This window comes from Drosophila kikkawai, chromosome 3L (assembly GCF_030179895.1).
Source record: "Drosophila kikkawai strain 14028-0561.14 chromosome 3L, DkikHiC1v2, whole genome shotgun sequence".
Lineage (NCBI taxonomy): Eukaryota > Metazoa > Arthropoda > Insecta > Diptera > Drosophilidae > Drosophila > Drosophila kikkawai.
The window spans coordinates 25,576,712-25,591,401 of record NC_091730.1 but is presented as its reverse complement, the minus strand read 5'-3'; the positions used below and the strand labels follow the sequence as shown (position 1 = coordinate 25,591,401).

The 14,690-nt window shown below is 45.3% G+C and overlaps 1 protein-coding gene and 1 long non-coding RNA gene across 6 annotated transcripts in view; one reads left to right on the top strand and one right to left on the bottom strand.

The window, feature by feature from the left end:
- Ten-m (teneurin transmembrane protein Ten-m) overlaps window positions 1-14,690 on the top strand; it is a 347,516-nt gene that overhangs the window by 93,117 nt on the left and 239,709 nt on the right. The window lies entirely within an intron of this gene.
- On the bottom strand, window positions 10,339-11,229 carry LOC108084780 (uncharacterized). The gene is made up of 3 exons (XR_001771072.2): window positions 11,062-11,229; window positions 10,567-10,818; window positions 10,339-10,419 (listed from the first exon to the last, which is right to left on the bottom strand). It is a non-coding gene; the product is annotated as an uncharacterized lncRNA (long non-coding RNA).

Genomic DNA, 14,690 nt, shown 5'->3' with positions numbered 1-14,690 from the left:
GTACCAATTTAAGGGTTGAATGATTTGCCCAGCAGGACCTGGCGAGTCCTCCAACTATGGGGTTATGGCTGCTCTGGCAGGAGGGGGCGTGGCTGTCTGCTGCTAACTGGGAGCGCCGTCTGGCCCTTGTGGCCATGGCAGTGTCAGTGGCGGTGGCGGTGGCCCTGAGAGCCACGGCTTTTGTGGCTAGTGATTTAGAAAAAAAGGTCATCCGGCAAAAGTTGGTCGGCCAGCTTCGTCGGTGACATGTGTGCCACCTTTGGCCCCTGCTCTCGCCGGGCTGCTTAATTAGATACGTGAGTGAGGGGGAGAGGTCTGGGTCGCTTTTTTCAGTCTCTCGGTTTAACTCTTTAAGGCATATTTATGGGCGCTCGCCACTCGTGTGGGTTGCTCTTAATTGCAGCAATTGAAATTAAGTGTTTGTCCTTTTCGGCCAACTCTTGGGGTGGGGTCTTAGTGGAGAGACAATCGCCCGTGCCATTTATAACCTCGTTTCGGGCTATCACAGTGCTGGAGGGATCTGGTAGAGGAGTAGGATTACAAGCCCCACTGTTTCGAATGCTAATGAGGCCATCTTGGGAGATTTCAGCTGTTAAATATTCAATGGATTAACGGACTAGGACTTGGGGTGTCTTACAGTTAGGTTGACTTTCCTGCGCCATTGCCTTTAATTTCAAAGTTCTGTTCGAAGTTCCAGGAGCTCCGGGCAAAATTCCAGCAAAACTCGGCAAACTTTTCACATATCAGCAGCCATATTTCCTGGCTCTCCCAGGTAATCACTTCGTCAGCGTGGCCAGCAGCCGGGCAAGTCAAATGCCTTATGACAGTCCAGGGTGGATGGGCCAATGCCTGGGGAATGGCCATTAATGATGGACACGTGACCGTGCAATGATTTCCAGCTCAACCTTGTCACATGCGCTACCGGAGGAGTTCTTCCTCCAGCGAGTGACGTAACCGGCGCTTCCTTTAAGGATACCTCGCCTTGTTGGTCAGTCCTGGGTTCGACATTGGTGTGTGAGTGTGAGTGTGTATTTGGTTTCAGGCAACGTGCAAAGCTGTCGTTGATCCTTTTTTCTCCTTAGCATTTTCATTGCTCCTGCTGGGGCTGCCTCCCCCCAGCCCGCTGCATAACTGGCTGCTGCTGTGGCATTTGTTGTGTGGCTCGGATTACGCGCTTCACTTAAGTGTGCTCAGTCGCTTCCGTTTCCTTTGTCTCCAGATGGGGCGGGACCCGCAGTCTGAGTACGATTCCGAGTTGAGTGTTCTTGGATTTCGTTCAGGGCTGGGAGCGTATGGATTTCCTCTGCCAGAGCTGTGACGGGAGTGTCTTCATTAATGAGGGGATCGCTTCGCTGCCTCCGGTATATTGTATGTGACAATTTAAATTGCTCCACCTGGATGAGCCAGGCAACTGTTAAGACTCGGTTCAGGAACTAGCGACACCCCACCTTACGTCCATTGGCAAATCCCTGAACGTATGCCCCTAATCACTGACATCCGATGATGTCACACGCCTCGTTAATTCCCATCCAAATGCTCAGCAAGGCCAGCGGCACTCGCCGGACATGTGCGACTCATTAAAGTGGCGCTGGCTGCAAAAAATGTGCGAATCCGGCAATCGCACAGCTACCAAGGCTTACCAGAGCTGGCCAGAACTGACCGGAGCTTCGTTGCACGGACGCAGCACCCGTTTTTGGGGTTGCAGCGCAATTTTGTGCCGAGAGAAAGAAAACTAATTTCGGCGCAAATTAGTTTCGCACCTCATAGAACGACACGACAAAGCAATTGAATGGCGAATGGCGGATGGCGACTGGCGAGCGGAATGCCCCCGTCCAGATTGATGGGCGGGCCTGGGTGGAGTCGGGCTTTTCTTTCGCCGTCCGCTCTGTATGCGTGTGTGCACTTAATAACCTGATCGAATCGCCAACACACAAAACCCATTGAAATGCCAAAATCAACAGGGCAGTGTGCCTCACCCACGACACTCCTCCGAGCCGCCGCTCCATCGGGCCACCGGACCATCGAGTGTCCCACTCTCCACAGCCCCACTCCGTCTCCTCCCCAGTGCAGTCACTCTGGCAGCTGAGCTGGGGAAAGAGCAAAATCACTGAATCACAATAATGCCTCAATTTCCGTTGGTCCGAGGCTGCGAATCCTCGAGTGCAGGCCAACTCGACCGTTCAACGATGGAGGAGGGCATGGAGGAGGGCGGGGCTTCGGCGTAATGAAATCGCATTCAATTAAACATAACACAGACGATAACGGGCCGAACCTGGAGCCGGAGTCGCAGAGGGGCGAATCAGTTGGATTGAGCAGCTCCGAGATTGGGGCTGACTTTGAAAGCCCTTAGTCGGGCGCCAGCATCCCCTGCTCCTGCCCAGCCCCGTTTTCCGGCCAACTCTGTCTTGTTGCGTGCATTCCTTGCATTTGTCGAGGAGCCAGGTCCAGGCGGTGTCCATTGCCTCGGGCGCCGACGTGGGAATGACTTTTTATTTTCGCACGTTTACTTTCAATCTCTCAATGGGCACAACCCACAAAGAAAGCCGCGCAGAGGCAGGCCGGAATGAAAGAGAAGGATGAAAAACGATGGCCCCGAAGGCCGGGCAGGTGAATTCGTTCTAGTTTTCTGGATTCGCTTTTTTTTGGCATTCTCCTTTTAACCCAGGCCGAGATTGTCTTCCATTGCTGACGAATCGAATGGCACAGAGCAAATCGAGTTTGGGAAAAGGGCAAGTTTCTGGGTTTCTGGTTGACGGGCCAAAACGATTGTGGTTCAGACTTGGCCTGGGCAAGATGATTGATCCACCTCTCGAAGCCTCCGGAGGAGCATTGCTTGAATGGTCCCGACTCTGAGGTAGCTTTCACAACATTTTTGATAGTTTAAACGCTTTCGGGACCAGCAGCTCCTTCCGAGAGCTGGGTATTTGTGCAATTTCCCCAGCACACAAATTGTGTTGGGCACAACGCGGAGTCTCATAAATATTAAAATGGGAAATTTCACGTTTTATTAATTTAGTGCCGGCACTAAGAGTAACTGCGAAATGTAACGGTGGCTTGCCGGTAGCCATCTTCTGTTGCCGCTTCGTTTCCTGCTTCCGCTTCCGCTTCGACTTCGCCATCGGCTTCTTCGAGGTGCAAATTATGCAAGAAACAATGACACAAAATGGCGTCGCCTCCTTCCCACAACTGCTCCGGAAAACGGGAGCGGAGCGGGAGACCGCTGGAGCCCAGCCGCTGGCCAAAAACTAAGCAACATCCGCATAGAACGATGTTGCTTAGTTTTTGGCCAAGGATTTGCATAAATTTGCATTTGCACCGCCCTAATTGAAAAACAGTTGTGCGCTCCCTCGACTTGTGACACTTTAAAGCGAAGCGCATAAATTATGCAGACTGCCGAGGCGGGGGCCACGGTTCTGGTTCTGCCTGGCTTATGATTTACTCGACGCCTGGCTGCAGCTAAATCATTGGCGAATCTGTTGCATGAGCGCTTCTCCCGGCGGAAATCGAGGAGGTGACCAAGGAGACGGCCGAGTCCCTACCGAACTCGCATCCACCTCGCCGGCGAGATGTCGCCGCGACATTAATGAGCTGCTGCTGCTGCTGATGTACATAGTTCGTCCCGCTCCGCTCCGCAGAAAGTAATTTTAGTTTGGCAGCTCCTCGTCTGCGCCGGGAAATTGCAGTTTTCACACGTGCTTCCCATTAAATGGAACGATTACAGCGCGATCTCAAGTCATAACGAAAATTTATTTGCAACGCACTTGCAACTTGCCCCAGCGAGTGTGGAAGTATTATATGAGGTTCCCGGCTTTACGAGGCAGCCCCTGCCCCCGACTGCTGCGGCGAAGTTATTTGTGGGAATGGCTGCCGACTCCGTTCCAGTCTTTGGCACTTCACATAAAGAAGTTTGTCATAAATTATGGATACTAATGAGCTCTGTGTGCAGTCATAAAGCATTTTCTGCCCTCTGTGATTTCTATAAATTTTGCTATTTCTCATGGGGAGAACCTCGGCAAACCGGGCTAAAAATTTAATTGGCCCTGGCGGCAGACTGCGATTGCAGCGGATATTTATGGGCGGAAAATCAAACGGCTTCTTTTAGAGTTGACAGCCGCGATCTTTGTTCCATATCTGCGAGCCCAGGTCCCATGTCGAGGCTAATTAACAGTTAATAGCCAGGAAGTGGCAGGGGGACCTTTGACCGGGGTTCAAGTAGTGCAAAGCGAGAAGCGGACTGTGGTCGGGGAAGGGCCAGATCGGACCCTGAAGCAGGGAAAGCCAAATTAATTATGCATTTATGTCGTTGCAATATGTCCCCCATCCGCCCGCACGCCCTCCACTCAGGCACACACACTTCCACAGAGCTATAACAATGAGGGCCTCGTCCTGGTCGCAGGAGCGAAGGACAACGGACGGCACATCTGACCGCAAACAATAAATGCTTGCAACTAAATGCACTTTAGGGGGCCGTCGACGTGAGTGTGTGTTTGAGCTATACGCAAATTAAGCACGACGAACACACAAAATGGCAGCCCTCCCGCCAGGACACCACCCACTCCCACTTTTGCTTCCACCCCTTCACCACCCAGCCACTCGGCTCGAGACATCAGGCCAACCAAAACGTGTCATGAGTGATGTTGTTTCAATTGCTGATTTAATGCGGCGCCCCAAGGGAGTGAACCTGACGGGAACGTGAACGGGATGGGGAAGGAGAAGGGGAGGAGGAAGGGAAATGGGAGTGGGACGGAGAGGACAGGAGGCCTGCACTTTTGGCAAGACAAGCAACATGCATCTTCTTGACAATGCGACAAACGATGACGACGACGACAAGGACAAGTAACATGGGATGCCCCATCGAAGGGGAGACAAACAAACAAGCCAGCCAAGCCACATATATCAACAGACCAGAGCAGAGCCCCCAGCAGCCAGAAGAGCCCTGCCTTGGATCGCACCGGCACCGGCATCGGCAGCGGTGCATCCCGGCCAAGGCAGGGGGCAAGGCTGCCATCGTACATCAGACCATTTGCTCGTCTGTCACTGTTGACTGCACTTGTTGTGCTCACGGGCAGGCGGCGAGCGCATTGAACTACAGTGGGACCAGAGAACGGTCACTAGCAGGAACTTTTCGCTCGGGTAAAATTAAATTGATTACACTTCCATGTGTGCAACGCATCAAAATAGCATCTGCGTATGTGTGCATACAGATCTAGAATGCTTGAGAACGTTGACGGATGACTCTAGGGCGCTCTTCCAGGCTTTTCAACAAAATATCACATGAACCTTATTCTCTTTTTGCCAATATTTTAGCATTCCAATAACAAATTCTCTCTTCTTTTAGAAAAACGTACGAAAACTTCCTTTTATCATCTAAATTGTTAAAAAATAATTATTGTTCTATAAATTTACAATATATGTTATATTTTTTTTAATTTTGAATGCCTTAATATTTTTGCAAATCAATTTAACTAATCAAGCTAACCCGAAAACAACGGAAAAATGACCTTGTTAAAATATTTTAATACATAAATTCTTGAAGTTCAATCCTAACTAGAGCGGGGCCCACTGTGCCAGCTACGTTTTTACTTAACGATAATGCAGGGACGTCGGAAAGGGTTAACCCGTTGTTTATGTTTTAGTTGTTTTGCCGGAGTAGTTGTAGGAGCCTGTCTTTTGTTTAAAGATGATTAATAGCCAATGTCGCTGGATGCAGAGCTCGATGCATTTCCATTATCAGCATCATCTCCATTATTATTATCATCATCATCATCTTGAGAGGGAACGGGGCGGTCTCATCATCGTTAGCTTCATCGTCAGCTTTTTGGGTAAATTACTCAACACAGCCAAAACAGTCCACAGGACTTTCCAGGAGCGGTCTGCTGAGGGCCAAGTCAAAGTCGTTTGCTATTCATTAATACTCTTAGTTTTTGCAACTGCTCGAACCTCCTTGGTCTGCCCAGCCGCATCCCCTCGGAGCCCCTTGCTGACCGTGTTTGCATTGGCCAACGAGTTGTCGAGTTCTTCTGGCTGCTGATAATTAGCTGCACTGTCTGTTGTCTGTTGCTCCTCCTGCCCCAGAAGGGCTCCACAAGATCTGCTGCCCCTCCTGGCAGGGCCTCGTTCTTTCTGCAGCTTGTTTTATGTATTTTGTGGCTGCATTACTTCCGTTGATGTTTATTCTTAGAGCTGTTTGCATTTGACAAATGACGTTTTTGGCATTGTGCAACATCAACGCAGGGCTGCCGCTATCTTTTTCTCTGTCTGTCCTCCGACTTTTCCGGGGATCCGTAGGGGAAATCGAAATTATTTTTTGAGTTATTGCAGTTAGTTTGCCAAAGTTTTTGCAGCCCGACGAGATCTTTCTGGACCCCAGCTTGTCAATTTGCTGGTCCCGACAGAGCACACGTGCGATAATTAATTTCACAATTTTAAAGAAGATCCGGAATCTGTACAAGATAGTAATCAACGTTTGCCCCAGCATATTTGGGGTAACCAAGGCATCTCAGGTCCGTGTTTCGAGTGCAACTCGGTGGCCAAAGTATCCTCAAAGCATCCTCAGAAATTATTTATTAAGCCATCCAACTGAAGCCGAAAACTTTTCCCCAGCAACTCGCCCAATTTCTTGTGCTTCTACTTGGGAAAACTTAACTCATAATTTGCTGTTATTTAAAACCATTCATTTCCGCTCATTTTACTATGACTTCCTCGCCGGGCTTCGACCCAGAACCACTCCCACTCCCACTCGGGCTCCCTCTCACAAATTGGTGTCTATTTTTTGATGCGCTTTCTCCCTTCACACTATCGAATTGGGGGTGGTGGGCGGCTGCTCTTTGCCGGGGAGCTGCGTCCTGCTGAATTCCATTAAAAGTTTTACACGAAAAATAGTTGCACACTAAAAAGCTATAACTGTAAAATTATAGTGCCCAGCGCCAGCAAAGTTACCAGCTAGTCGTGGAGCAAATAGCAAGTGCAATAAACTATCAAATGGGCGGCGAGTTCTTGCCTTATTAATAATTTTTAATTTCCTTGATGACTTCCAAGTTATTAAAAACTGCGCCGGCCAGAGGACTCCTTGGACTCCTTCGGGCAACCACTGTGTAACACACTGTGTACAGTTGCGCTGCCAAAGCGAAAGTTCTACCTCGACCGCCATTCGGGCCAACTTGATGATGACTTTTATGCGTATTCCTTTTATTTACATATATAATTATTGCAACGGGACAAAAGCAGCCTTTTGCCATGCCTGTTGGCCCTGTTTTAATTGTCCTTGTGTCCGTTTGTTTATTTGTCCCGTTGCCCCTGGTCCTCGTTTTGTTTTAACGACAGCTGTCAGCCTTTTGCATTGAAGTTGCCGTGCAATAATTGCGAGTAATTTGATTGATTGGTAGTGGTGGTGTGGTGGGGGAAGGGGAGAAAGGGGGCGACCTTTTGGTTGGCAATATGACGAAGTAGCAATTACTGTTTTGCATCGAGGACAGGCCGTAAACCGATGTGCGGGGTTCATTAAGTCGAGTCATCAACTCAAGGAACTAAATGATAAGGAAAGTCCATTTTCACAGCTGCCACTGTCCTTTTTCCAGATCTCTTTCTCAGATCTCGGCACCTATAAGTGGAAAATATTTACTGTCTTTTTTTACAATATCTATAACCGTTTTTTTATCGAACTAAAATGCTTCAATAGTTCTTTTGCTAAATACATACATACCTTATTTATCCCTCTGTGCTCGATTTTTGGCCAGATTGCCAAGCCTGAGACAACTGGCTCATCTTTCCGGGGAGCGGAACCATCTGTGGGCGGAGGATGTTATAATGCCGGAAATCAACCCACAGCCCGCGGCCCAAATGAAGAAATAAATAAAATGCAGTTAATAAATAAACAAATAAATTTAAAATACGTGTCCCAGCACGGTTGCCCAGTGCAAATTTGACCCGGCAGAATCGGGAACTTCGGTACAGGGTGAAGGTGAAAGGTGATGGGCGAAGCGGGCTGGGAGGGGAGCGTTGTTTATACACAGTCGGTCTATAGCTTGAGGCAATGTTTATTTTTGCAAAATATGCTGGGCACATATTTACACAAAGTACATATGTAAGCGCAGCTCGCACACTCACACACACTCAGCCTCAGCCCGGCACGAGTATAGAGCCGTCATGCGTTACCTTCACCCCCTCCCACCTCCTTTCTCTGTCTGCGAGGTAAATTCGTTTTGGCATTTTGGCCTCGGCTTTAAATTGCTTTGGTACTTAAGTGGTTTGTGCTCTGTCGCATCCCTCAGCCACTGGCCGTGCCCCAGCCCCTCCTCGGTGGACCACGTGTCGTCGTTTTGCCGTTCAACGAAAATTACAAAATGTTTGTTTAATTAGAACTTGTGCGTGTGTGCCATATATTCTGCTCACCCCGCCGAGTGATTATTCTAAGCTATTGAAAATATGAGCAAGTTCCACTCGCAGACTTCCTAAGTTTATGCGTTGATGAATTATGAATTATGAAGCGTTGACTCAATTCATGAGATCCAAGGTGCTACGTTTTACGACATTGGTCTCAACCCTTTTGGTTAGTTATCTTTCTTTCCCAAAACCGACACTTGTGTTGTCTGTAATTTCCTTAAAAAAATACCCAACAAATCTTTTTCGATCGCTACTAAGAATTTCATTACTACTTGGCTTCGTTATTGTGTAGAAGATGAAATGAAATTTAAAAATTAACGATAGTAAATGGAAAGTTTCTTTGATTCCATATTCAATTGAGTCCAGGGAAAACATATTTCTTCGTACTCTCAGTAAAAAGAGAACCGACCTTTTGAGCTCTTTGGACATGTTTATTCGAATACTTGCATTTTTTGAATTGGGCATCGCATAAACGCATGCACTGGCATCGCTGAAGAGGTCTGCCTCGGCCCACCAAGCCCATTAAATACGGTCAACTTACCCGGAGAGTGGCCTCTTGTGCGGTTTTTCCACGTGCATATTTCAGCCGAAGCTCGCATTCCGTGCTTCTTTGCCGGGCACACACATTTGTATAATTCAATTCACTTTTTAATTTAGTCCGATGTCGGGGCACCGGGATGGGTTCGTTTGGCCAAAAGTGCTGTGTGGCTTTTGAGTGCTGCGAATGCCGAGTAGGCTGGCGGTGGGGAGCTGTATTAGGTGAGGCTCGATGGCACTTGGGGCCGTGTGGAGTGCTGCCCTCAACCGAGAGCTTCAGCCAGGCGAACGCCAAGCGTCGAAAAATTTGCATTGATTAATTAATCGGCTCTAAGTGCCTGCATCAGATGTGGTTTTCTTGGCATCTATACACGAGTTCTCCCTGAATCTCACACCTGTGTGTCTTCTGTGATTCCATTTAAGGATTTTAGTTCAATGCTGTAAGGCCATTGCAATATTTCCATTAAAAATAATCGAAAGCCTAAAGCTATTCGACCTATAAAGCAGTCGTCTACAAAACAATAGGAGTAACACTTATACGTTTTAAAATGTCAATCTTGATCGAGAAGGAAGGAAGTCTTTTAAAATCGTGAAACCTCTACAAAACAATATATCTCCTCATCCAGATTTTCCCTTTGAATTTAATTAATAATTTAATGTTTATAATCTTTAACAGGCGAGTCGATCTAACCATGCCTGGTCTGTCCGTTTCTATCCAATGTGTCTGCATGAAACTAATATTTTTTTGCGATATTATAACCCAGTAATTTTCTACCCTATAAGTGTAAATATCCACAAAGCAAAAAAGTTTTTATGTTACCAGGATGTAGCCGGAGAGAGTGCTGCACAGTGGGAGGTTGATTTTTTCGGTTGGTGGTTGTGGGGGTCGTTATGCTAAAAAGTTGGACAAGTTTTATGGATAAACCGAACGCAGTTTGTGCGGTTGCTTTGTTGGTGCCTAGCTAATTGCGGATAATGTGCCAGATTTGCTGATTAATTTGTTTTTACCTTTCGTTGCAGGTGAGTTCTACCCTTAAACATTCGTTGAATACTTTTAATGAGCTTGCGGAAGGGTAAAGTATTGAAATCCAAGCAGTCTATGGACCTCGGTCGCTGGCTTGTTGCATGTCAGGGGAGCTGTGTTTCGGTTTGCATGATTCAGTAGCCCAGTATTATTTCTATTATTTTTCTAGTCACTAATCGACCAATAAGTCCCCAAAGCCGTGCAAATAAAGTGCCTCTCGGTCCGAGTATCCAAACAAATCTCCATACAGAGTGATGTCCACAATGAACCTTAGTTTTCGACGTGTTTTGGTGTGCTGGGGAGTTCTATTCCGATTGAAACCGTCCAAAACTGAGGCCAACTGTGAGGCGTGAGCGTCTACCAAACCAAGTAAAAAGCTATAACCACGCAGCGCGTTCCTTTTAATTCATGTTTATTGCTGTTCTCACATAAAAAAAACTGATTATTTATATTTTGACTTTGGTTTTTGGTGCATTCTTGTTCAAGTAATTTGGTATTTGTTTGATTCGTCACGAAGTCCAAGGATATTCGCCATCATATTTCACCACAACAAGTAAACAAATGAAACAATGCAGAAAACGAATGTATTCGAAACCAATAAACAAGCTACTCGATATACTTACCCGATATACCACAGAAATTCAATGCAACAGAAAAAATGCGAATTAAATTTCGCAAATAGAACACAACACTGCAAACAAATGCTCGATCACATTGCAATACAGAGTTCTCTTTCGTTCTTTATTATTGGAACCGTCCTGTTTTGTTTTATGATTTATTAACGGCATTCCAACTCCGAACCATTTACGTTGTTTGCCCGCGCTTAAATTAGCGTGTCAACAGTGCCGGAACCGGGCAGCAGAAAAACCGGAGAGCTGTCGGCAAAAAGTGTTTGTGAAAAGTGATAAATTGGCAGTGCAAAGTGTGCAGTGTACAGTGAGCTCTGCTAGGTGTACAGTGAACCGTGGTTGGCGGGGACAGCGCGGTAATAAAAGAAGCTGCCATTAACGCTTTGATTTATGCATTTTGCAAGCTATTTACTTAAATTTATATGCATTCAATATATCAAATCCTTCCCGTTTCTGTTAAATTACATTTTTTAGCGTTCTGTTACGTACGTTTTTGTTTTACGTTTCTTGTTTTTCTATGTGCATGTGCTCTGTCCCCTTCTGGCTTGCAGTGTGCTCGAATCTGCGAGGATATTAATTGTTGAGCGGAACGAGTTTGGCAAGTAGAAATCGGCAAAAAATATACATTATTACTTGTGCCTTCATTTGTCTACTGGTTCGATGTGTCATCGATAGCTTTAATCCTTGCTATTTATTTGCTCAAGAAATTAAAGGAATCGAATAAAATGGGATAGCCACACCGCAATGTTAATAATAATAATAGTTATAGGGTCTTCCCACTGAGCTTGCATCTGCATCCACCGTCCGTTGAACAAACTGCCCATAAGCTTTTGCCATTCCGAATTTTCTCATTTTGGACCGGCATTAGAGTGCATCTAAACTTAAGGGGGTCTTCTCATTCAAAAGCCGTTTTTTGGACCCTTTTTAATAAAATTCTTATTTGAAAACGCAAAGAATAATTGAAAACTTTTTTTATTTATTGTATTCAAAAATGTTCAAAGTAACTAAAAAAGTTATTCTTTCCTCGATACGAGGGTTGTTCAAAGAGTAATGAGACTTCAAACTTGGTGGTCGAAAAAAAAGGTGTCGTCCTGGCGGCCACGATTCCGGGTCTCCAGAGCGTCCGAAATGAAAAATAAAAACGGGGTTATAATCAGAATAGATGTCATTTTCGGGTGACGGAACAGATTTTTTTTTAATTTTTTTAAACAAAATGGCGGCTATTCAAAAAAAAAATTTCGATTTCGGGGTTTTTTTTTTGTAGTTTAGTGTAAAAAAAAAATATTAAAAAAAATTAAAAAAAAAATCTGTTCCGTCACCCGAAAATGGTGACAATTCTGCGTCGATTCCACTTTGTTTCATGAAAATCGGTTGAGTTGAACTGGAGATATCATGGCCGCCAGTTCGAAAAACGTGGTTTCGAGATAAACGCGTTTGAAGTTTGAAAAAAGCTCATTTTGCATAGATCTTGCTTTACAAAAAAGGCCGTATCTTCTAAAGTATTTCGAATTTCTAAAAATCCTTTTGGGGACATATACACACCATCCCAAGCTATAAATAAATGCAAAAAAAAAAAAAAAAATCGAAAAAAAAGTTGCCCAATGAGAAGACCCCCTTAATCACCGTTTGTTTACGATAGTTAGGCTATAGTTTTTCGGTGCAACTCTGATTACTTCTTCTTAATAGTGAAAATTAGACCATTCACTACGAAAATGTAAACAAAGTTGGCGAGGAACAAATGAAAAATGAAATTTAAAATGTGGCACCAAAGCTACAAACATGCCCAAAATTGTTGTTGGTGTTTTTCTGTATATTCTTGCCCTAAAATGTCCCCAATTGCTTCTATTTAATATAAACCGCCTACCTCTACTTTGTTTTATAGATTTTGGAAGCCTATACTCAGCCTTCGGGGCATTTGCTCTTTGTTAGAGAAAAATCATTAGAGAAACTCAAATCCCTCGTCATCTAATTCATTTAAATTTCTGTTGTTAAACAGCCGAAATAGTTGATAAACTATTCATTTTACTCCCACATCGGCCGCTTCAGCCATCTTTGTTTACGTTATCATGAGCCACAGCTAATCGATCAGCTGTAAAAGGATGCGGATGCACTTTGACGCAGCTCTGTGGGAACACGAGTTTCTTTTTTTTTTAATCCCAACCGTTCCACACAAATGCACTGAGTGGGAAGACAGTATTAGAAAACTAAAAAAAATGTCAGCCTAGTCGGTAAAGCCGCTCTTAAGTTATCTCGTGACAACGAGAAACGGTCTTTATTTATACATACATATATGGTTATAGTACTTTAAGCCCTTCACAGGATATAATAATAAGATTCGTTTGAAGTTTCTGCATCATCAATGGATCAATGGAATGGATCTGCCATGTCAATGGCACACTATTCCTCTAGTTTTTTTTAGATAGTTGTATGACGAGCGGGTTGGTGTCCAGGAGACTACCTATAGTATAGGTCTTATACGATACCGATAGCTGATAGGCGATAATTAGGCGATCGACTATTCGAAAACGATGCGACAACGATACCGGTACAGAAGAGAAGAAGATGAGCAACGAGACGCGGTCTGGATTAAAAACGCAGAGATAATTCTATATGTTTTCGTCATGTTAAATTCCGTTAAACATACTCAATACAATTACTCCACCACTCGGAAAAGCTATCCCGTTACAGTTGTAAGCGTTTCCAAACGGGAATAGAGAAGAAACATAACTTCAATGTTTTTCATAATAATTATGAATTTAAGTTTTTCATTTGTTTTACAATTTATAGGACTATATGTGAGAATCGGGGATTAAACTCCAAAGGAATCCAAACTTCAGATTCCCAAAGATAGCTGTCCTTTTTGTTTTCTTTCTGGTTCTGCAAAGAACTCTGTAACAAACTTCCTGATTTGCAGGCCATCAAATATCCGCAGTAATAATATTAATAACGGTGATAATCGTAAAAATGCATCCAACTGCAATTGTGTGGAAACCCCATCGAAAATTTACGACCGAAGCTTATTTTCAATCGCACTTTTTCCCAGTTCCTTCTGTTTACCCGTTTTTCAATGAGTCATGGCAAAGTTGAAGATTCAAATGAGCTTTTAATAGAGAGTTATGGCGGAAATAGTTTCGCACCGAATCGCCGATTCGCATCGATTCGCTTCGATCTGGCTGTGAGTGGGTTAACCCCTCGTAATCTCGTAACTCTGCCGCGGCGGAGGGGAGTTGGAAATTATGGCACAAAGGGAAATGTAAATGCATTTTTCCTTGCCAAATTTATTGCCCAAATAAATTATCGTAATAATATCAAATAAAAAGTGGGGAACAGGGGCCAAAGCTAACGGTTATTAACATATGCACGAACCAAAGACAAGCCGACGTGCGGCTGAGCGAGGGGGTGAATGGGCCAGGGAAGGAATTTGCAGGCGGCTAAGTGGCTCGGAGGTTAAAGGGGACTGAAGGGGCTCGGACGGGGACTCCCTGTTCTGGAACAAAAATCCTCTGCATGCACAATTTAAGCAGGATTTATGGCTGGCAATATTGCGAAGAGCAAGATTTTCTCCAAGCATCCCGCCTGTGTGTGTGTGCTTGGGTGTAGGCGAGAAGGGGGCACGGGGGGCACTGGAGCGAACTGTTCGTCGATTGTGCGTGCGAGAAATTAAATTGCCAAATGGTCATTACCTTGGCGCGCAAGGGTTAAGGACGCCTCTGAGGTTATGAAAATTGCTAAATTATGTTAATCCCCCAACACCTCCTCTGGGTAGGAATATTGAAAGGTTGCCGGGCCTGCTGGCTCGCAGCTCTAATGCATATTTTACCCACACCACCTCCTCCTACTCCTGCCACCTGCCATTATCATTATGCCCGTTGTCCCCGAAATTGATTGAGGAATTGCCAGGCGGGTCAAAGTTTTGGCAGAGTGTGCAGCCTAAAAGCTGGGAATTGGGAAAGGGGAAACGGGAAACGGGAAGGACCGAGCGAGGCCTCACCATTTCTTTTTGCACTTTAACTCGATTTGGGGCCAGGAAGCCTGTCTTTGTTCCGTGACCCCTTTTTGTGCCGGGCTCATGCAAAAGTTATTGCTTCAGACACAACAATGGCAACCCTGCCAGAGAC